This window comes from Oncorhynchus tshawytscha, unplaced genomic scaffold (assembly GCF_018296145.1).
Source record: "Oncorhynchus tshawytscha isolate Ot180627B unplaced genomic scaffold, Otsh_v2.0 Un_contig_1331_pilon_pilon, whole genome shotgun sequence".
Lineage (NCBI taxonomy): Eukaryota > Metazoa > Chordata > Actinopteri > Salmoniformes > Salmonidae > Oncorhynchus > Oncorhynchus tshawytscha.
The window spans coordinates 78444-99431 of NW_024609206.1; the positions used below are offsets into that span (position 1 = coordinate 78444).

A 20988-nucleotide genomic window follows, 5' to 3' on the forward strand; every position below is an offset into this window, starting at 1 on the left:
CTCCTCTCCTCTCCTCCTCCCTCTCCTCCCCTCCCCTCACCTCCGCCCCTCCCCCCTCTCCCTCCCTCCCCTCCCTCCTCTCCTCTCCTCTCCTCTCCTCTCCTCTCCTCTCCTCTCCTCTCCTCTCCTCTCCTCTCCTCTCCTCTCCCTCCTCCTCTCCTCTCCTCTCCTCTCCATCTCCTCTCCTCTCCTCTCCTCTCCTCTCATCCGTTAGCACTATGAGTGTGAGAATGAGAATCGTCTGTTCAGGGTAACGATATATTTTTGTCACTGGTCCAATCATGTCTGAGAAGTATCAAAGGATAGATGACAGAGAGTAGGGGTGGAGGGAGGAGAGGGGAGACGGGGTAAGGGGGTTATAGTAAAGGGGTTATAGTAAAGGAGTTATAGTAAAGGAGTTATAGTAAAGGAGTTATAGTAAAGGAGTTATAGTAAAGGGGTTATAGTAAAGGAGTTATAGTTATAGATGACAGAGAGTAGGGGTGGAGGGAGTAGAGGAGAGACGGGGTAAGGGGGTTATAGTAAAGGGGTTATAGTAAAGGAGTTATAGTAAAGGGGTTATAGTAAAGGGGTTATAGTAAAGGGGTTATAGTTATAGTAAAGGGGTTATAGTAAAGGGGTTATAGTTATAGTAAAGGGGTTATAGTAAAGGGGTTATAGTAAAGGGGTTATAGTAAAGGAGTTATAGTAAAGGGGTTATAGTAAAGGGGTTATAGTTGTAGTAAAGGGGTTATAGTAAAGGAGTTATAGTAAAGGGGTTATAGTATAGGGGTTATAGTAAAGGGGTTATAGTAAAGGGGTTATAGTAAAGGAGTTATAGTAAAGGGGTTATAGTAAAGGGGTTATAGTTGTAGTAAAGGGGTTATAGTAAAGGAGTTATAGTAAAGGGGTTATAGTAAAGGGGTTATAGTTGTAGTAAAGGGGTTATAGTAAAGGAGTTATAGTAAAGGGGTTATAGTAAAGGAGTTATAGTAAAGGGGTTATAGTAAAGGGGTTATAGTTATAGTAAAGGAGTTATAGTTATAGTAAAGGGGTTATAGTAAAGGGGTTAAACTTAAGGAGTTATAGTAAAGGAGTTATAGTAAAGGGGTTATAGTTATAGTAAATAGTTATAGTTATAGTAAAGGAGTTATAGTAAAGGGGTTATAGTAAAGGGGGTTATAGTAAAGGGGTTATAGTAAAGGGGTTATAGTATAGTAAAGGAGTTATAGTAAAGGGTTATAGTTATAGTTATAGTAAAGGGGTTATAGTAAAGGGGTTATAGTAAAGGGTTATAGTAAAGGAGTTATAGTAAAGGGGTTATAGTAAAGGAGTTATAGTAAAGGGGTTATAGTAAAGGGTTATAGTAAAGGGGTTATAGTAAAGGGGTTATAGTAAAGGGGTTATAGTAAAGGGTTATAGTTATAGTAAAGGCGTTATAGTAAAGGGGTTATAGTAAAGGGGTTATAGTTAAGGAGTTATAGTAAAGGGGTTATAGTAAAGGGGTTATAGTAAAGGAGTTATAGTAAAGGGGTTATAGTAAAGGGGTTATAGTAAAGGAGTTATAGTTATAGTAAAGGGGTTATAGTAAAGGGGTTATAGTAAAGGGGTTATAGTAAAGGGGTTATAGTAAAGGGGTTATAGTAAAGGGGTTATAGTAAAGGGGTTATAGTAAAGGGGTTATAGTAAAGGAGTTATAGTTATAGTAAAGGGGTTATAGTAAAGGGTTATAGTTATAGTAAAGGGGTTATAGTAAGGGGTTATAGTTATAGTAAAGTTATAGTAAAGGGTTATATAGTTATAGTAAAGGGGTTATAGTAAAGGGGTTATAGTAAAGGGGTTATAGTAAAGGAGTTATAGTAAAGGGTTATAGTTATAGTAAAGGGGTTATAGTTATAGTAAAGGGGTTATAGTAAAGGGGTTATAGTAAAGGGGTTATAGTAAAGGGGTTATAGTAAAGGGTTATAGTAAAGGAGTTATAGTTATAGTAAAGGGTTATAGTAAAGGGGTTATAGTAAAGGGTTATAGTAAAGGGGTTATAGTTATAGTAAAGGGTTATAGTTATTATAGTAAAGGGTTATAGTAAAGGGGTTATAGTAAAGGGGTTATAGTTAATAGTTATAGTAAAGGGGTTATAGTAAAGGGGTTATAGTAAAGGGGTTATAGTTTAAAGGGTTATAGTAAAGTTAAAGGGTTATAGTAAAGGGGTTATAGTTAAAGGGTTATAGTTATAGTAAAGGAGTTATAGTAAAGGGGTTATAGTAAAGGGTTATAGTAAAGGGGTTATAGTTATAGTAAAGTAGTTATAGTAAAGGGGTTATAGTAAAGGAGTTATAGTAAAGAGGTTATAGTTATAGTAAAGGAGTTATAGTAAAGGGGTTATAGTTATAGTAAAGGGGTTATAGTTATAGTAAAGGGGTTATAGTTATAGTAAAGGGGTTATAGTTATAGTAAAGGGTTATAGTAAAGGAGTTATAGTAAAGGGGTTATAGTAAAGGAGTTATAGTTTATAGTTATAGTAAAGGGGTTATAGTAAATAGTTATAGTTATAGTAAAGGGTTATAGTAAAGGGTTATAGTTATAGTAAAGGGTTATATAGTTATAGTAAAGGGGTTATAGTTATAGTAAAGGGGTTATATAGTTATAGTAAAGGGGTTATAGTAAAGGAGTTTAGTTATAGTAAGGGGTTATAGTAAAGGGTTATAGTAAGGGGTTATAGTTATAGTAAAGGGGTTATAGTAAAGGGGTTATAGTATAAAGGGTTATAGTTATAGTAAAGGGGTTATAGTAGTTATAAAGGGTTATAGTAAAGGGGTTATAGTAAAGGGTTATAGTAAAGGGTTATAGTAAAGGTTATAGTTATAGTAAAGGGGTTATAGTTATAGTAAAGGGGTTATAGTAAAGGAGTTATAGTTATAGTAAAGGGGTTATAGTAAAATAGTTATAGTAAAGGGGTTATAGTTATAGTAAAGGGGTTATAGTTATAGTAAAGGGGTTATAGTAAAGGGGTTATAGTTATGGTAAAGGGGTTATAGTTATGGTAAAGGGGTTATAGTTATAGTAAAGGGGTTATAGTAAAGGAGTTATAGTAAAGGAGCTATAGTAAAGGGGTTATAGTAAAGGGGTTATAGTTATAGTAAAGGAGTTATAGTAAAGGGGTTATAGTAAAGGAGTTATAGTAAAGGGGTTATAGTGAAGGAGTTATAGTTATAGTAAAGGGGTTATAGTAAAGGGTTTATAGTAAAGGGGTTATAGTTATAGTAAAGTAGTTATAGTAAAGGGGTTATAGTAAAGGAGTTATAGTTATAGTAAAGGGGTTATAGTAAAGGGTTTATAGTAAAGGGGTTATAGTTATAGTAAAGGAGTTATAGTAAAGGGGTTATAGTAAAGGAGTTATAGTTATAGTAAAGGGGTTATAGTAAAGGGGGTTTATAGTAAAGGGTTATAGTAAAGGGTTATAGTAAAGGGTTATAGTAAAGGGGTTATAGTAAAGGGGTTATAGTAAAGGAGTTATAGTTATAGTAAAGGGGTTATAGTAAAGGAGTTATAGTTATAGTAAAGGGTTATAGTAAAGGGGTTATAGTTATAGTAAAGGGGTTATAGTAAAGGAGTTATAGTTATAGTAAAGGGGTTATAGTAAAGGAGTTATAGTAAAGGGGTTATAGTTATAGTAAAGGGGTTATAGTTATAGTAAAGGGGTTATAGTTATAGTAAAGGGGTTATAGTAAAGGGGTTATAGTAAAGGGGTTATAGTAAAGGGGTTATAGTAAAGGGGTTATAGTAAAGGGGTTATAGTAAAGGGGTTATAGTTATAGTAAAGGGGTTATAGTAAAGGGGTTATAGTTATAGTAAAGGGGTTATAGTAAAGGGGTTATAGTAAAGGGGTTATAGTAAAGGGGGTTATAGTTATAGTAAAGGGGTTATAGTAAAGGGGTTATAGTTATGGTAAAGGGGTTATAGTTATGGTAAAGGGGTTATAGTTATAGTAAAGGGGTTATAGTAAAGGAGTTATAGTAAAGGGGTTATAGTTATAGTAAAGGAGTTATAGTAAAGGGGTTATAGTTATAGTAAAGGGGTTATAGTAAAGGGGTTATAGTAAAATACTTATAGTAAAAGAGTTATAGTAAAGGGGTTATAGTTATAGTAAAGGGGTTATAGTTATAGTAAAGGGGTTATAGTAAAGGGGTTATAGTTATGGTAAAGGGGTTATAGTTATGGTAAAGGGGTTATAGTTATAGTAAAGGGGTTATAGTAAAGGAGTTATAGTAAAGGGGTTATAGTTATAGTAAAGGAGATATAGTAAAGGAGTTATAGTAAAGGGGTTATAGTAAAGGAGTTATAGTAAAGGGGTTATAGTAAAGGGGTTATAGTTATAGTAAAGGAGTTATAGTAAAGGGGTTATAGTTATAGTAAAGGAGTTATAGTAAAGGAGTTATAGTTATAGTAAAGGGGTTATAGTAAAGGAGTTATAGTCAAAGGGTTATTGTTATAGTGATCGAGTTATAGTAAAGGGGTTATAGTAAAGGGGTTATAGTTATAGTAAAGGGGTTATAGTAAAGGAGTTATAGTAAAGGAGTTATAGTTATAGTAAAGGGGTTATAGTAAAGGAGTTATAGTAAAGGAGTTATAGTAAAGGGGTTATAATAAAGGAGTTATAGTAAAGGAGTTATAGTTATAGTAAAGGAGTTATAGTAAAGGAGTTATAGTTATAGTAAAGGAGTAATAGTAAAGGAGTTATAGTAAAGGAGTTATAGTAAAGGGGTTATAGAAAAGGGGTTAGAGTAAAGGAGTTATAGTAAAGGGGTTATAGTAAAGGAGTTATAGTAAAGGAATTATAGTTATAGTAAAGGGGTTATAGTAAAGTGGTTATGGTAAAGGGGTTATAGTAAAGGGGTTATAGTTATAGTAAAGGGGTTATAGTAAAGGAGTTATAGTAAAGGGTTTTATAGGGGTTATAGTAAAGGGTTATAGTAAAGTTATAGTTTATAGTTATAGTAAAGGGTTATAGTAAAGGGTTATAGTTATAGTAAAGGGTTATAGTAAAGGGGTTATAGTAAAGGGGTTATAGTTATAGTAAAGGGGTTATAGTAAAGGGTTATAGTAAAGGAGTTATAGTAAAGGGGTTATAGTAAAGGGGTTATAGTAAAGGAGTTATAGTAAAGGGGTTATAGTTTAGGAGTTATAGTTATAGTAAAGGGGTTATAGTAAAGGGGTTATAGTTAAAGAGTTATAGTTATAGTAAAGGAGTTATAGTAAAGGGGTTATAGTAAAGGGGTTATAGTAAAGGGGTTATAGTTATAGTAAAGTAGTTATAGTAAAGGGGTTATAGTAAAGGAGTTATAGTAAAGGGGTTATAGTTATAGTAAAGGAGTTATAGTAAAGGGGTTATAGTTATAGTAAAGGGGTTATAGTTATAGTAAAGGGGTTATAGTTATGGTAAAGGGGTTATAGTTATGGTAAAGGGGTTATAGTTATAGTAAAGGGGTTATAGTAAAGGAGTTATAGTAAAGGAGCTATAGTAAAGGGGTTATAGTAAAGGGGTTATAGTTATAGTAAAGGAGATATTGTAAAGGAGTTATAGTAAAGGGGTTATAGTAAAGGGGTTATAGTAAAGGAGTTATAGTTATAGTAAAGGGGTTATAGTAAAGGAGTTATAGTTATAGTAAAGTTATAGTAAAGGGTTATAGTAAAGGGGTTATAGTTATAGTAAAGGGTTATAGTAGTAAAAGGGTTATAGTTATAGTAAAGGGGTTATAGTAAAGGGGTTATAGTAAAGGGGTTATAGTTATAGTAAAGGGTTTATTATAGTAAAGGGGTTATAGTAAAGGGTTATAGTTATAGTAAAGGGGTTATAGTAAAGGTTATAGTTATAGTAAAGGGTTATAGTAAAGGAGTTATAGTAAAGGGGTTATAGTAAAGGGGTTATAGTAAAGGGTTATAGTAAAGGGTTATAGTAAAGGGTTATAGTTATAGTAAAGGGGTTATAGTAAAGGGTTATAGTTATAGTTATAGTAAAGGGGTTATAGTAAAGGGTTATAGTAAAGGGGTTATAGTAAAGGGGTTATAGTAAAGGGGTTATAGTTATAGTAAAGGGGTTATAGTAAAGGGGTTATAGTAAAGGGTTATAGTAAAAAGGGTTATAGTAAAGGGTTATAGTTATAGTAAAGGGTTTAGTTATAGTAAAGGGTTATAGTAAAGGAGTTATAGTTATAGTAAAGGGGTTATAGTAAAGGGTTATAGTTATAGTAAAGGGTTATAGTAAAGGGTTATAGTAAATAGTAAAGGGTTATAGTAAAGGAGTTATAGTAATAGTTATAGTAAAGGGGTTATAGTTATAGTAAAGGTTATAGTTATAGTAAAGGGGTTATAGTAAAGGGGTTATATAGTTATAGTAAAGGGGTTATAGTAAAGGAGTTATAGTAAAGGGTTATAGTTATAGTAAAGGGTTATAGTTATAGTAAAGGGGTTATAGTAAAGGGGTTATAGTTAAAGGGTTATAGTATAGTTATAGTAAAGGGGTTATAGTTATAGTAAAGGGGTTATAGTAGGAGTTATAGTAAAGGGTTATAGTAAAGGGGTTATAGTAAAGGTTATATAGTTATAGTAAAGGGTTATAGTAAAGGGGTTATAGTAAAGGGGTTATAGTAAAGGGGTTATAGTAAAGGTTATAGTTATAGTAGTTATAGTAAAGGGGTTATAGTAAAGGGGTTATAGTAAAGGGTTATAGTTATAGTAAAGGGTTATAGTAAAGGGGTTATAGTAAAGGGTTATAGTAAAGGAGTTATAGTTATAGTAAAGGGGTTATAGTAAAGGGTTATAGTTATAGTAAAGGGTTATAGTTATAGTAAAGGGTTATAGTAGTTATAGTAAAGGGGTTATAGTTATAGTAAAGGGTTATAGTTATAGTAAAGGGGTTATAGTAGTTATAGTAAAGGAGTTATAGTAAAGGGGTTATAGTAAAGGGGTTATAGTAAAGGAGTTATAGTAAAGGAGTTATAGTTATAGTAAAGGGGTTATAGTAAAGGAGTTATAGTAAAGGGGTTATAGTAAAGGGGTTATAGTAAAGGGGTTATAGTTATAGTAAAGGGGTTATAGTAAAGGAGTTATAGTTATAGTAAAGGGGTTATAGTAAAGGGTTTATAGTAAAGGGGTTATAGTTATAGTAAAGGAGTTATAGTAAAGGGGTTATAGTAAAGGAGTTATAGTTATAGTAAAGGGGTTATAGTAAAGGGTTATAGTAAAGGGGTTATAGTTATAGTAAAGGAGTTATAGTAAAGGGGTTATAGTAAAGGGGTTATAGTTAAGGAGTTATAGTAAAGGGGTTATAGTAAAGGGGTTATAGTAAAGGGTTATAGTTATAGTAAGGGGTTATAGTAAAGGGGTTATAGTAAAGGGGTTATAGTAAAGGAGTTATAGTAAAGGGTTATAGTAAAGGGGTTATAGTAAAGGAGTTATAGTTATAGTAAAGGGTTATAGTAAAGGAGTTATAGTTATAGTAAAGGGGTTATAGTAAAGGGGTTATAGTAAAGGGGTTATAGTTATAGTAAAGGGGTTATAGTAAAGGAGTTATAGTCATAGTAAAGGGGTTATAGTAAAGGAGTTATAGTAAAGGAGTTATAGTAAAGGGGTTATAGTTATAGTAAAGGGGTTATAGTTATAGTAAAGGGGTTATAGTAAAGGAGTTATAGTTATAGTAAAGGGGTTATAGTAAAATAGTTATAGTAAAGGGGTTATAGTTATAGTAAAGGGGTTATAGTTATAGTAAAGGGGTTATAGTTATAGTAAAGGGGTTATAGTTATAGTAAAGGGGTTATAGTAAAGGGGTTATAGTAAAGGGGTTATAGTAAAGGGGTTATAGTAAAGGAGTTATAGTAAAGGGGTTATAGTTATAGTAAAGGGTTATAGTTATAGTAAAGGGGTTATAGTTATAGTAAAGGGGTTATAGTAAAGGGGTTATAGTAAAGGGGTTATAGTAAAGGGGTTATAGTAAAGGGGTTATAGTTATAGTTATAGTAAAGGGGTTATAGTTATAGTAAAGGGGTTATATAGTTATAGTAAAGGGTTATAGTAAAGGAGTTATAGTAAAGGGTTATAGTTATAGTAAAGGGTTATAGTTATAGTAAAGGGGTTATAGTAAAGGGGTTATAGTAAAGGGTTATAGTTATAGTAAAGGGTTATAGTTATAGTAAAGTTATAGTAAAGGAGTTATAGTAAAGGGTTATAGTAAAGGGTTATAGTAAAGGGGTTATAGTAAAGGGTTATAGTTATAGTAAAGGGGTTATAGTAAAGGAGTTATAGTAAAGGGTTATAGTAAAGGGTTTATAAAGGGTTATAGTAAAGGGGTTATAGTTATAGTAAAGGGTTATAGTTATAGTAAAGGGTTATAGTAAAGGAGTTATAGTTATAAGTAAAGGGGTTATAGTAAAGGTTATAGTTATAGTAAAGGGGTTATAGTTATAGTAAAGGGGTTATAGTAAAGGGTTATAGTAAAGGGTTATAGTTATAGTAAAGGGTTATAGTAAAGGAGTTTATAGTAAAGGTTATAGTTATAGTAAGGGGTTATAGTAAAGGGTTATAGTAGTTATAGTAAAGGGTTATAGTAAAGGTTATAGTTATAGTAATAGTTATAAGTTATAGTAATAGTTATAGTAAAGGAGTTATAGTTATAGTAAAGGAGTTATAGTAAAGTTATAGTAAAGGGTTATAGTAAAGGAGTTATAGTTATAGTAAAGGGGTTATAGTAAGGGGTTATAGTAGTTATAGTTAAGGGGTTATAGTAAAGTTATAGTTATAGTAAAGGGGTTATAGTAAAGGGGTTATAGTAAAGGGGTTATAGTAAAGTTATAGTAAAAGTTATAGTAAAGGGGTTATAGTAAAGGGTTATAGTAAAGGGAGTTATAGTAAAGGGTTATAGTTATAAAGGAGTTATAGTTATAGTAAAGGGTTATAGTAAAGGAGTTATAGTAAGGGTTATAGTTATAGTAAAGGGTTATAGTTATAAGTTATAGTAAAGGGGTATATAAAGGAGTTATAGTAAAGGGGTTATAGTAAAGGAGTTATAGTAAAGGGTTATAGTAAAGGGTTATAGTAAAGGGTTTATAAAGTTATAGTAAAGGGTTATAGTTATAGTAAGGGGTTATAGTTATAGTAAAGGGTTATAGTAAAGGGTTATAGTAAAGGGGTTATAGTAAAGGGGTTATAGTAAAGGGGTTATAGTAAAGGAGTTATAGTAAAGGGTTATAGTAAAGGGTTATAGTAAAGGGGTTATAGTAAAGGGTTATAGTAAAGGGTTATAGTTAAGGGTTATAGTTATAGTAAAGGGTTATAGTAAAGGAGTTATAGTAAAGGTTATAGTAAAGGGGTTATAGTAAAGGGGTTATAGTAAAGTTATAGTAAAGGGTTATAGTAAAGGGTTATAGTAAAGGGTTATAGTAAAGGGTTTATATAAAGGGGTTATAGTAAAGGGGTTATAGTAAAGGGTTAGTATAAGGGGTTATAGTAAAGGGGTTATATAAAGTAAATAGTTATAGTAAAGGGTTATAGTAAAGGGTTATAGTAAAGGGGTTATAGTAAAGGGTTATAGTAAAGGGTTATAGTAAAGGGGTTATAGTAAAGGGGTTATAGTAAAGGGTTATAGTTATAGTAAAGGAGTTATAGTAAAGGGTTATAGTAAAGGGGTTATAGTAAAGGGTTATAGTAAGGGGTTATAGTTATAGTAAAGGGGTTATAGTAAAGGGTTATAGTTATAGTAAAGGAGTTATAGTAAAGGGGTTATAGTAAAGGGGTTATAGTAAAGGGGTTATAGTAAAGGGTTATAGTTATAGTAAAGGGAGTTATAGTAAAGGAGTTATATAGTTATAGTAAAGGGTTATATAAAGGAGTTATAGTAAAGAGTTATAGTTATAGTAAAGGGTTATTAAAGGGGTTATAAAGTTATAGTAAAGGGGTTATAGTTATAGTAAAGGGTTATATAAAGGGTTATAGTAAAGGAGTTATAGTTATAGTAAGGGGTTATAGTAAAGGGTTATAGTTATAGTAAAGGGTTATAGTTATAGTAAAGGGTTATAGTAAAGGGTTATAGTTATAAGTTATAGTTATAGTAAATAGTTATAGTAAAGGGGTTATAGTAAAGGGTTATAGTAAAGGGTTATAGTTATAGTAAAGGGTTATAAAGTTATAGTAAAGGGGTTATAGTAAAGGGTTATAGTAAAGGGGTTATAGTAAAGTTATAGTAAAGGGAGTTATAGTAAAGGGGTTATAGTAAAGGGTTATAGTAAAGGGTTATAGTAATAGTTATAGTAAAGGGTTATAGTAAAGGGGTTATAGTAAAGGGTTATAGTTATAGTTAAAGGGTTATAGTAAAGGGGTTATAGTAAAGGGGTTATAGTAAAGGTTATAGTAAAGTTATAGTAAAGAGTTATAGTAAAGGGTTATAGTAAAGGGTTATAGTAAAGGGTTATAGTTATAGTAAAGGGGTTATAGTAAAGGTTATAGTTATAGTAAAGGGTTATAGTTATAGTAAAGGGTTATAGTTATAGTAAAGGGTTATTAGTTATAGTAAAGGGTTATAGTTATAAAGGGGTTATAGTAAAGGTTATAGTTATAGTAAAGGTTATAGTTATAGTAAAGGGGTTATAGTAAAGGGTTATAGTAAAGGGGTTATATAAAGTTATAGTAAAGGGTTATAGTAAAAGGGTTATAGTAAAGGGTTATAGTAAAGGAGTTATAGTAGTTATAGTAAAGGGGTTATAGTAAGGGTTATAGTTATAGTAAAGGGTTATAGTAAAGGAGTTTATAGTTATAGTAAAGGGGTTATAGTAAAGGAGTTATAGTAAAGGGTTATAGTAAAGGGTTATAGTAAAGGGGTTATAGTTATAGTAAAGGGGTTATAGTAAAGGAGTTATATAAAGTTATAGTAAAGGGGTTATAGTAGTTATAGTAAAGGGTTATAGTTATAGTAAAGGGTTATAGTTATAGTAAAGGGGTTATAGTTATAGTAAAGGGTTTATAGTTATAGTAAAGGGTTATAGTTATAGTAAAGGGGTTATAGTAAAGGAGTTATAGTAAAGTTATAGTAAAGGGTTATAGTAAAGGGTTATAGTTATAGTAAAGGAGTTATAGTAAAGGGTTATAAGGGGTTATAGTAAAGGGTTATAGTAAAGGAGTTATAGTTATAGTAAAGGGTTATAGTAAAGGGTTATAGTAAAGGGTTATAAAGGGGTTATAGTTATAGTAAAGGGTTATAGTAAAGGAGTTATAGTTATAGTAAAGGGTTATAGTTATAGTAAAGGGTTATAGTTATAGTAAAGGGGTTATAGTAAAGGGTTATATAAAGGAGTTATAGTAAAGGGGTTATAGTAAAGGGTTATAGTAAAGGGTTATAGTAAAGGGGGTTATAGTTATAGTAAGGGTTATAGTTATAGTAAAGGGGTTATAGTAAAGGGTTATAGTTATAGTAAAGGGTTATAGTTAAAGGAGTTATAGTAAAGGGTTATAGTAAAGGAGTTATAGTAAAGGGTTATAGTAAAGGAGTTATAGTAAAGGGGTTATAGTAAAGGAGTTATAGTAAAGGAGCTATAGTAAAGGGGTTATAGTAAAGGGGTTATAGTTATAGTAAAGGAGATATTGTAAAGGAGTTATAGTAATGGGGTTATAGTAAAGGGGTTATAGTAAAGGAGTTATAGTTATAGTAAAGGGGTTATAGTAAAGGAGTTATAGTTATAGTAAAGGGGTTATAGTAAAGGGGTTATAGTAAAGGGGTTATAGTTATAGTAAAGGGGTTATAGTAAAGGAGTTATAGTTATAGTAAAGGGGTTATAGTAAAGGAGTTATAGTTATAGTAAAGGGGTTATAGTAAAGGAGTTATAGTAAAGGGGTTATAGTTATAGTAAAGGGGTTATAGTTATAGTAAAGGGTTATAGTAAAGGGTTATAGTTATAGTAAAGGGGTTATAGTAAAGTTATAGTTATAGTAAAGGGGTTATAGTAAAGGGGTTATAGTAAAGGGTTATAGTAAAGGGTTATAGTTATAGTAAAGGGGTTATAGTAAAGGGTTATAGTTATAGTAAAGGGGTTATAGTAAAGGGGTTATAGTAAAGGGGTTATAGTAAAGGGTTATAGTAAAGGGTTATAGTAAAGGGGTTATAGTTATAGTAAAGGGTTATAGTTATAGTAAGGGGTTATAGTAAAGGGTTATAGTAAAGGTTAAGTTATAGTAAAGAGTTATAGTAAAGGGGTTATAGTTATAGTAAAGGGTTATAGTTATAGTAAAGGGTTATAGTAAAGGGGTTATAGTTATAGTAAAGGGGTTTTAGTTATAGTAAAGGGGTTATAGTTATAGTAAAGGGTTATAGTAAAGGGTTATAGTAAAGGAGTTATAGTAAAGGGTTATAGTAAAGGGTTATAGTTATAGTAAAGGGTTATAGTAAAGGAGTTATAGTAAAGGGGTTATATAGTTATAGTAAAGGGGTTATAGTAAAGGGGTTATAGTTATAGTAAAGGGGTTATAGTAAAGGAGTTATAGTAAAGGGTTATAGTAAGGTTATAGTAAAGGAGTTATAGTAAAGGGGTTATAGTTAAGGAGTTATAGTAAAGGGTTATAGTAAAGGGGTTATAGTTATAGTAGTTATAGTAAAGGGTTATAGTAAAAGGTTTATAGTTATAGTACAGGAGTTATAGTAAAGGGGTTATAATAAAGGAGTTATAGTAAAGGAGTTATAGTTATAGTAAAGGAGTTATAGTAAAGGAGTTATAGTTATAGTAAAGGAGTTATAGTAAAGGAGTTATAGTAGTTATAGTAAAGGGGTTAGAGTAAAGGAGTTATAGTAAAGGGGTTATAGTAAAGGAGTTATAGTAAAGGAATTATAGTTATAGTAAAGGGGTTATAGTAAAGTAGTTATAGTAAAGGGGTTATAGTAAAGGGGTTATAGTTATAGTAAAGGGGTTATAGTAAAGGAGTTATAGTAAAGGGGTTTTAGTGAAGGGGTTATAGTAAAGGAGTTACAGTAAAGGAGTTATAGTTATAGTAAAGGAGTTATAGTAATAGTAAAGGGGTTATAGTAAAGGAGTTATAGTAAAGGGGTTATCGTTATAGTAAAGGGGTTATAGTTATAGTAAAGGGGTTATAGTAAAGGGGTTATAGTAAAGGAGTTATAGTAAAGGGGTTATAGTAAAGGGGTTATAGTAAAGGGGTTATAGTAAAGGGGTTATAGTAAAGGGGATATAGTAAAGGGGTTACAGTAAAGGGGTTATAGTAAAGGGGTTATAGTAAAGGGGTTATAGTAAAGGAGTTATAGTAAAGGGGTTATAGTGAAGGGGTTATAGTAAAGGAGTTATAGTAAAGGGGTTATAGTAAAGGGGTTATAGTTAAGGAGTTATAGTTATAGTAAAGGGGTTATAGTAAAGGGGTTAAAGTTAAGGAGTTATAGTAACGGGGTTATAGTAAAGGGGTTATAGTTAAGGAGTTATAGTTATAGTAAAGGGGTTATAGTAAAGGGGTTATAGTTAAGGAGTTATATTATAGTAAAGGAGTTATAGTAAAGGGGTTATAGTAAAGGGGTTATAGTAAAGGAGTTATAGTAAAGGGGTTATAGTAAAGGGGTTATAGTAAAGGGGTTATAGTAAATGCGTTATAGTAAAGGAGTTATAGTAAAGGGGTTATAGTTAAGGAGTTATAGTTATAGTAAAGGGGTTATAGTTATAGTAAAGAGGTTATAGTAAAGGGGTTATAGTAAAGGGGTTATAGTAAAGGGGTTATAGTAAAGGAGTTATAGTAAAGGGGTTATAGTAAAGGGGTTATAGTAAAGGAGGTATAGTAAAGGGGTTATAGTTAAGGAGTTATAGTTATAGTAAAGGGGTTATAGTTAAGGAGTTATAGTTATAGTAAAGGAGTTATAGTAAAGGGGTTATAGTAAAGGGGTTATAGTAAAGGGGTTATAGTAAAGGGGTTATAGTTATAGTAAAGGAGTTATAGTAAAGGGGTTATTGTAAAGGGGTTATAGTAAAGGAGTTATAGTAAAGGAGTTATAATAAAGGGGTTATAGTAAAGGGGTTACAGTAAAGGGGTTAGAGTAAAGGACTTATAGTAAAGGGGGTTATAGTAAAGGAGTTATAGTTATAGTAAAGGGGTTATAGTAAAGGGGTTATAGTAAAGGAGTTATAGTAAAGGGGTTATAGTAAAGGGGTTATAGTAAAGGGGTTATAGTAAAGGGGTTATAGTTAAGGAGTTATAGTTATAGTAAAGGAGTTATAGTAAAGGGGTTATAGTAAAGGGGTTATAGTAAAGGGGTTATAGTTATAGTAAAGTAGTTATAGTAAAGGGGTTATAGTAAAGGGGTTATAGTAAAGGAGTTATAGTAAAGGGGTTATAGTTATAGTAAAGGAGTTATAGTAAAGGGGTTATAGTAAAGGGGTTATAGTAAAGGAGTTATAGTAAAGGGGTTATAGTAAAGGGTTATAGTTATAGTAAAGGGGTTATAGTAAAGGAGTTATAGTTATAGTAAAGGGGTTATAGTAAAGGAGTTATAGTAAAGGGGTTATAGTAAAGGAGTTATAGTAAAGGGGTTATAGTTATAGTAAAGGGGTTATAGTTAAGGAGTTATAGTTATAGTAAAGGGGTTATAGTAAAGGAGTTATAGTAAAGGGGTTATAGTTATAGTAAAGGGGTTATAGTTATAGTAAAGGGTTATAGTTATAGTAAAGGGGTTATAGTAAAGGAGTTATAGTAAAGGAGTTATAGTTATAGTAAAGGGGTTATGGTTATAGTAAAGGGGTTATGGTTATAGTAAAGGGGTTATAGTTATAGTAAAGGGGTTATAGTAAAGGGGTTATAGTAAAGGAGTTATAGTAAAGGGGTTATAGTTATAGTAAAGGGGTTATAGTAAAGGAGTTATAGTAAAGGGGTTATAGTAAAGGGGTTATAGTTATAGTAAAGGAGTTATAGTAAAGGAGTTATAGTTATAGTAAAGGGGTTATAGTAAAGGAGTTATAGTAAAGGGGTTATAGTAAAGGAGTTACAGTTATAGTAAAGGGGTTATAGTTATAGTAAAGGAGTTATAGTAAAGGGGTTATAGTAAAAGAGTTATAGTAAAAGAGTTATAGTAAAGGGGTTATAGCTATAGTAAAGGGGTTATAGTTATAGTAAAGGGGTTATAGTAAAGGGGTTATAGTTATGGTAAAGGGGTTATAGTTATAGTAAAGGGGTTATAGTAAAGGAGTTATAGTAAAGGAGTTATAGTAAAGGGGTTATAGTAAAGGGGTTATAGTTATAGTAAAGGAGTTATAGTAAAGGGGTTATAGTAAAGGAGTTATAGTAAAGGGGTTATAGTGAAGGGGTTATAGTTATAGTAAAGGGTTATAGTTATAGTAAAGGGGTTATAGTTATAGTAAAGGAGTTATAGTAAAGGAGTTATAGTTATAGTAAAGGGGTTATAGTAAAGGAGTTATAGTAAAGGGGTTATAGTGAAGGAGTTATAGTAAAGGGGTTATAGTAAAGGGGTTATAGTAAAGGGGTTATAGTAAAGGAGTTATAGTAAAGGAGTTATAGTTATAGTAAAGGGGTTATAGTAAAGGGTTATAGTTATAGTAAAGGGGTTATAGTAAAGGGGTTATAATAAAGGGGTTATAGTAAAGGGGTTATAGTTATAGTAAAGGGGTTATAGTAAAGGAGTTATAGTAAAGGAGTTATAGTAAAGGGGTTATAGTAAAGGGGTTATAGTTATAGTAAAGGAGTTATAGTAAAGGGGTTATAGTAAAGGAGTTATAGTAAAGGGGTTATAGTAAAGGGGTTATAGTTATAGTAAAGGAGTTATAGTAAAGGGGTTATAGTTATAGTAAAGGAGTTATAGTAAAGGAGTTATAGTTATAGTAAAGGGGTTATAGTAAAGGAGTTATAGTAAAGGGGTTATAGTTATAGTGATCGAGTTATAGTAAAGGGGTTATAGTAAAGGGGTTATAGTTATAGTAAAGGGGTTATAGTAAAGGAGTTATAGTAAAGGAGTTATAGTTATAGTAAAGGGGTTATAGTAAAGGAGTTATAGTAAAGGAGTTATAGTAAAGGGGTTATAGTAAAGGGGGTTATAGTTATAGTAAAGGGGTTATAGTAAAGGAGTTATAGTAAAGGGGTTATAGTAAAGGGGTTATAGTTATAGTAAAGGAGTTATAGTAAAGGGGTTATAGTAAAGGAGTTATAGTAAAGGGGTTATAGTAAAGGGGTTATAGTTATAGTAAAGGAGTTATAGTAAAGGGGTTATAGTTATAGTAAAGGAGTTATAGTAAAGGAGTTATAGTAAAGGAGTTATAGTAAACGGGTTATAGTTATAGTGAACGAGTTATAGTAAAGGGGTTATAGTTATAGTGAAGGAGTTATAGTAAAGGGGTTATAGTTATAGTAAAGGGGTTATAGTAAATGAGTTATAGTTATAGTAAAGGGGTTATAGTAAAGGAGTTATAGTAAAGGGGTTATAGTAAAGGAGTTATAGTAAAGGAGTTATAGTAAAGGAGTTAGAGTAAAGGAGTTAGAATAAATTACTTTTTTTGGCAGAAACAAACAACAGAGAAAGTTCAATTTATCTCTCTCTCCTCTCTCTCCCTCCTCTCTAAACATCTTCAAGATGTCTACAGTCAGCCCAGCTCCCCTCCCTCCCTCCCTCCCTCCCTCCCTCCCTCCCTCCCTCCCTCCCTCCCTCCCTCCCTCCCTCCCTCCCTCCCTCCCTCCCTCCCTCCCTCCTCTCTAAACGTCTTCAAGATGTCTCTAGTCAGCCCAGCTCCCCTCCCTCCCTCCCTTCCGCCTCTCTAAACGTCTTTAAGATGTCTCTAGTCAGCCCAGCTCCCCTCCCTCCCTCCCTCCCACCTCTCTAAACGTCTTTAAGATGTCTCTAGTCAGCCCAGCTCCCCTCCCTCCTCTCTAAACGTCTTCAAGATGTCTCTAGTCAGCCCAGCTCCCTCCCTCCCTCCCTCCTCTCTAAACGTCTTTAAGATGTCTCTAGTCAGCCCAGCTCCCCACCCTCCCTCCCTCCCTCCCCCCCTCCCTCCCTCCCTCCCTCCCTCCTCTCTAAACGTCTTCAAGATGTCTCTAGTCAGCCCAGCTCCCCTCCCTCCCTCCCTACCTCCCTACCTCCCTCCCTCCCTCCCCAGCTCCTGGCAGGCTGAGACAGTCCTCCTCAAATATGTTTCCTCCCTCGTTCCCTCAGTCAATGTTTTCCTTCCGTCTTTCACTACAGCCAGAGAGCTGGGTCACACACACATGTTACTCTGAACCAGCTGTCTCCTACCATCTGTCCATTACACACACACACACACACACACACACACACACACACACACACACACACACGTGTGTGTCCGGCATTCCTTTGGGTACTGAGCTGGAAACTCTGGCCATGAAAGCAAACAGTGTTGGCCACCAGTCTCCTGGACAGCCGCCAGGCGACACACACACACACACACACACACACACACACACACACACACACATAAAACACACCCCTAAAACACACACAGACACACACATGGACACACACACACAACCATGTATATTACTGAGTTACTTAGATCTTCAAGCTCATACTGAAAAGGGTAAGAATCCAAACCTCCCTTTTAAAAGCTCATGTTCTGTTAACTCCTCCCCTAATAACGTTGTTGTTCTGTTAACTCCTCCCCTAATAATGTTGTTGTTCTCTTAACTCCTCCCCAAATAACGTTGCTGTTCTGTTAACTCCTCCCCTAATAACGTTGCTGTTCTGTTAACTCCTCCCCTAATAACGTTGTTGTTCTGTTAACTCCTCCCCATAGAGACTGAAAACTTTGTTGTTCTGTTAACTCCTCCCCATAATAACGTTGTTGTTCTGTTAACTCCTCCCTAATAATGACCTGAAACACTCTTAACTCCTCCCCAAATAACTGAAACACTGTTCTGTTGTCCTCTGTGAAACACTGGACAGTTACTCCTCCCCTAATGAAACAACAGTTAGCTGTTCTGTTAACTCCTCCCCTAGAGACCTGAAACACTGGACAGTTAGTCCTCCTCCACTACATAGAGACCTGAAACACTGGACAGTTAGTCCTCCTCCCCTCCACTACATAGAGACCTGAAACACTGGACAGTTAGTCCTCCCCTCCACTACATAGAGACCTGAAACACTGGACAGTTAGACCTGAAGACTGAAACACTGGACAGTTAGTCCCCTCCACTACATAGAGACCTGAAACACTGGACAGTTAGTCCTCCTCCACTACATAGAGACCTGAAACACTGGACAGTTAGTCCTCCTCCACTACATAGAGACCTGAAACACTGGACAGTTAGTCCTCCTCCACTACATAGAGACCTGAAACACTGGACAGTTAGTCCTCCTCCACTACATAGAGACCAGAAACACTGGACAGTTAGTCCTCCTCCACTACATAGAGACCTGAAACACTGGACAGTTAGTCCTCCTCCACTACATAGAGACCTGAAACACTGGACAGTTAGTCCTCCTCCCCTCCACTACATAGAGACCTGAAACACTGGACAGTTAGTCCTCCTCCTAGAGACCTGAAACACCTCCACTACATAGAGACCTGAAACACTGGACAGTTAGTCCTCCTCCTAGAGACCTGAAACACCTCCACTACATAGAGACCTGAAACACTGGACAGTTAGTCCTACATAGAGACCTCCACTACATAGAGACCTGAAACACTGGACAGTTAGTCCTCCTCCACTACATAGAGACCTGAAACACTGGACAGTTAGTCCTCCTCCACTACATAGAGACCTGAAACACTGGACAGTTAGTCCTCCACCATAGAGACCTGAAACACCTCCACTACATAGAGACCTGAAACACTGGACAGTTAGTCCTCCTCCACTACATAGAGACCTGAAACACTGGACAGTTAGTCCTCCTCCCCTCCACTACATAGAGACCTGAAACACTGGACAGTTAGTCCTCCTCCACTACATAGAGACCTGAAACACTGGACAGTCCTCCACTACATAGAGACCTGAAACACTGGACAGTTAGTCCTCCTCCACTACATAGAGACCTGAAACACTGGACAGTTAGTCCTCCTCCACTACATAGAGACCTGAAACACTGGACAGTTAGTCCTCCTCCCCTCCACTACATAGAGACCTGAAACACTGGACAGTTAGTCCTCCTCCACTACATAGAGACCTGAAACACTGGACAGTTAGTCCTCCTCCACTACATAGAGACCTGAAACACTGGACAGTTAGTCCTCCTCCACTACATAGAGACCTGAAACACTGGACAGTTAGTCCTCCTCCACTACATAGAGACCTGAAACACTGGACAGTTAGTCCTCCTCCACTACATAGAGACCTGAAACACTGGACAGTTAGTCCTCCTCCACTACATAGAGACCTGAAACACTGGACAGTTAGTCCTCCTCCACTACATAGAGACCTGAAACACTGGACAGTTAGTCCTCCTCCACTACATAGAGACCTGAAACACTGGACAGTTAGTCCTCCTCCACTACATAGAGACCTGAAACACTGGACAGTTAGTCCCCCCTCCACTACATAGAGACCTGAAACACTGGACAGTTAGTCCTCCTCCACTACATAGAGACCTGAAACACTGGACAGTTAGTCCTCCTCCACTACATAGAGACCTGAAACACTGGACAGTTAGTCCTCCTCCACTACATAGAGACCTGAAACACTGGACAGTTAGTCCTCCTCCACTACATAGAGACCTGAAACACTGGACAGTTAGTCCTCCTCCCCTAGAGACCTGAAACACTGGACAGTTAGTCCTCCTCCACTACATAGAGACCTGAAAAACTGGACAGTTAGTCCCCCTCCCCTCCACTACATAGAGACCTGAAACACTGGACAGTTAGTCCTCCTCCCCTCCACTACATAGAGACCTGAAACACTGGACAGTTAGTCCCCCTCCACTACATAGAGACCTGAAACACTGGACAGTTAGTCCTCCTCCACTACATAGAGACCTGAAACACTGGACAGTTAGTCCCCCTCCACTACATAGAGACCTGAAACACTGGACAGTTAGTGTGTGTGTGTAGGTGTGTGTGTGTGTGTGTGTGTGTGTGTGTGTGATTGGGGGCTAATGGGTGTGTAATGAGCTGCAGTTTTAAGCCCTGGTGAAAACAGACACATTTAGACCTCTCACCCTACACACACACACACACACACACACTTTTACCCCTGAACACCTGCCTACTAAACATACTCTCTCTCTCTCTCTCTCTCTCTCTCTCTCTCTCTCTCTCTGCCTCTCTCTGCCTCTCTGCCTCTCTCTCTCTCTCTCTCTCTCTCTCTCTCTCTCTCTCTCTCTCTCTGCCTCTCTCTGCCTCTCTCTCTCTCTCTCTCTCTCTCTCTCTCTCTCTCTCTCTCTCTCTCTCTCTCTCTGTGAATACCGAACAGGGAACGCGTGCTTCCCTTAAGTCCCTCACATTAAGCAGTGTAATAAAAACCACCACACACACACCATGGTTTAGCCACTGTGAGCCTCAGGTCACTGTAAAAGTCTCAGTCTATTTCACAACAACATTTACTGGCCAGCCACACGCACACACACACACACATACACACACACACACACACACACACACACACACACACACACACACACACACACACACACACACACACACACACACACACACACACACACACTTCTCTCTCTGTTTTTCTGTCTCTCTCTCTCAATTCAATTCAAAGGGATTTATTGGCATGGGAAACGTATGTTTATATTGCCAAAGCAAATGGAATTGCCACGGCTGGTTGAAGGACCAAGGTGCAGCATGTTCAACATTTGAACTGGTTAACTTTATTTAAAAATGACGCCGACAAAACGAAGAACCAAAACAAAGAACAACCGTGAAGCTTTGGGCTATTTGCCCTGAACAAAGACAAACCGTGAAGCTTTGGGCTATGTGCCCTGAACAAAGACAAACCGTGAAGCTTTGGGCTATGTGCCCTGAACAAAGACAAACCGTGAAGCTTTGGGCTATGTGCCCTGAACAAAGACAA

The 20988-nt window shown here is 34.9% G+C and overlaps 1 long non-coding RNA gene across 2 annotated transcripts; it reads right to left on the reverse strand.

The window, feature by feature from the left end:
* Positions 1 to 18532: 18532 nt before the first annotated feature.
* On the reverse strand, positions 18533 to 20227 carry LOC121844428. 2 transcript variants are annotated; one of them, XR_006081986.1, is made up of 3 exons: positions 19644 to 20227; positions 18636 to 18736; positions 18533 to 18564 (listed from the first exon to the last, which is right to left on the reverse strand). It is a non-coding gene; the product is annotated as an uncharacterized LOC121844428 (long non-coding RNA). The 2 variants fall into 2 exon arrangements; XR_006081987.1 differs by lacking the exon at positions 19644 to 20227 and adding an exon at positions 18800 to 18925.
* Between the last annotated feature and the right edge of the window lie 761 nt (positions 20228 to 20988).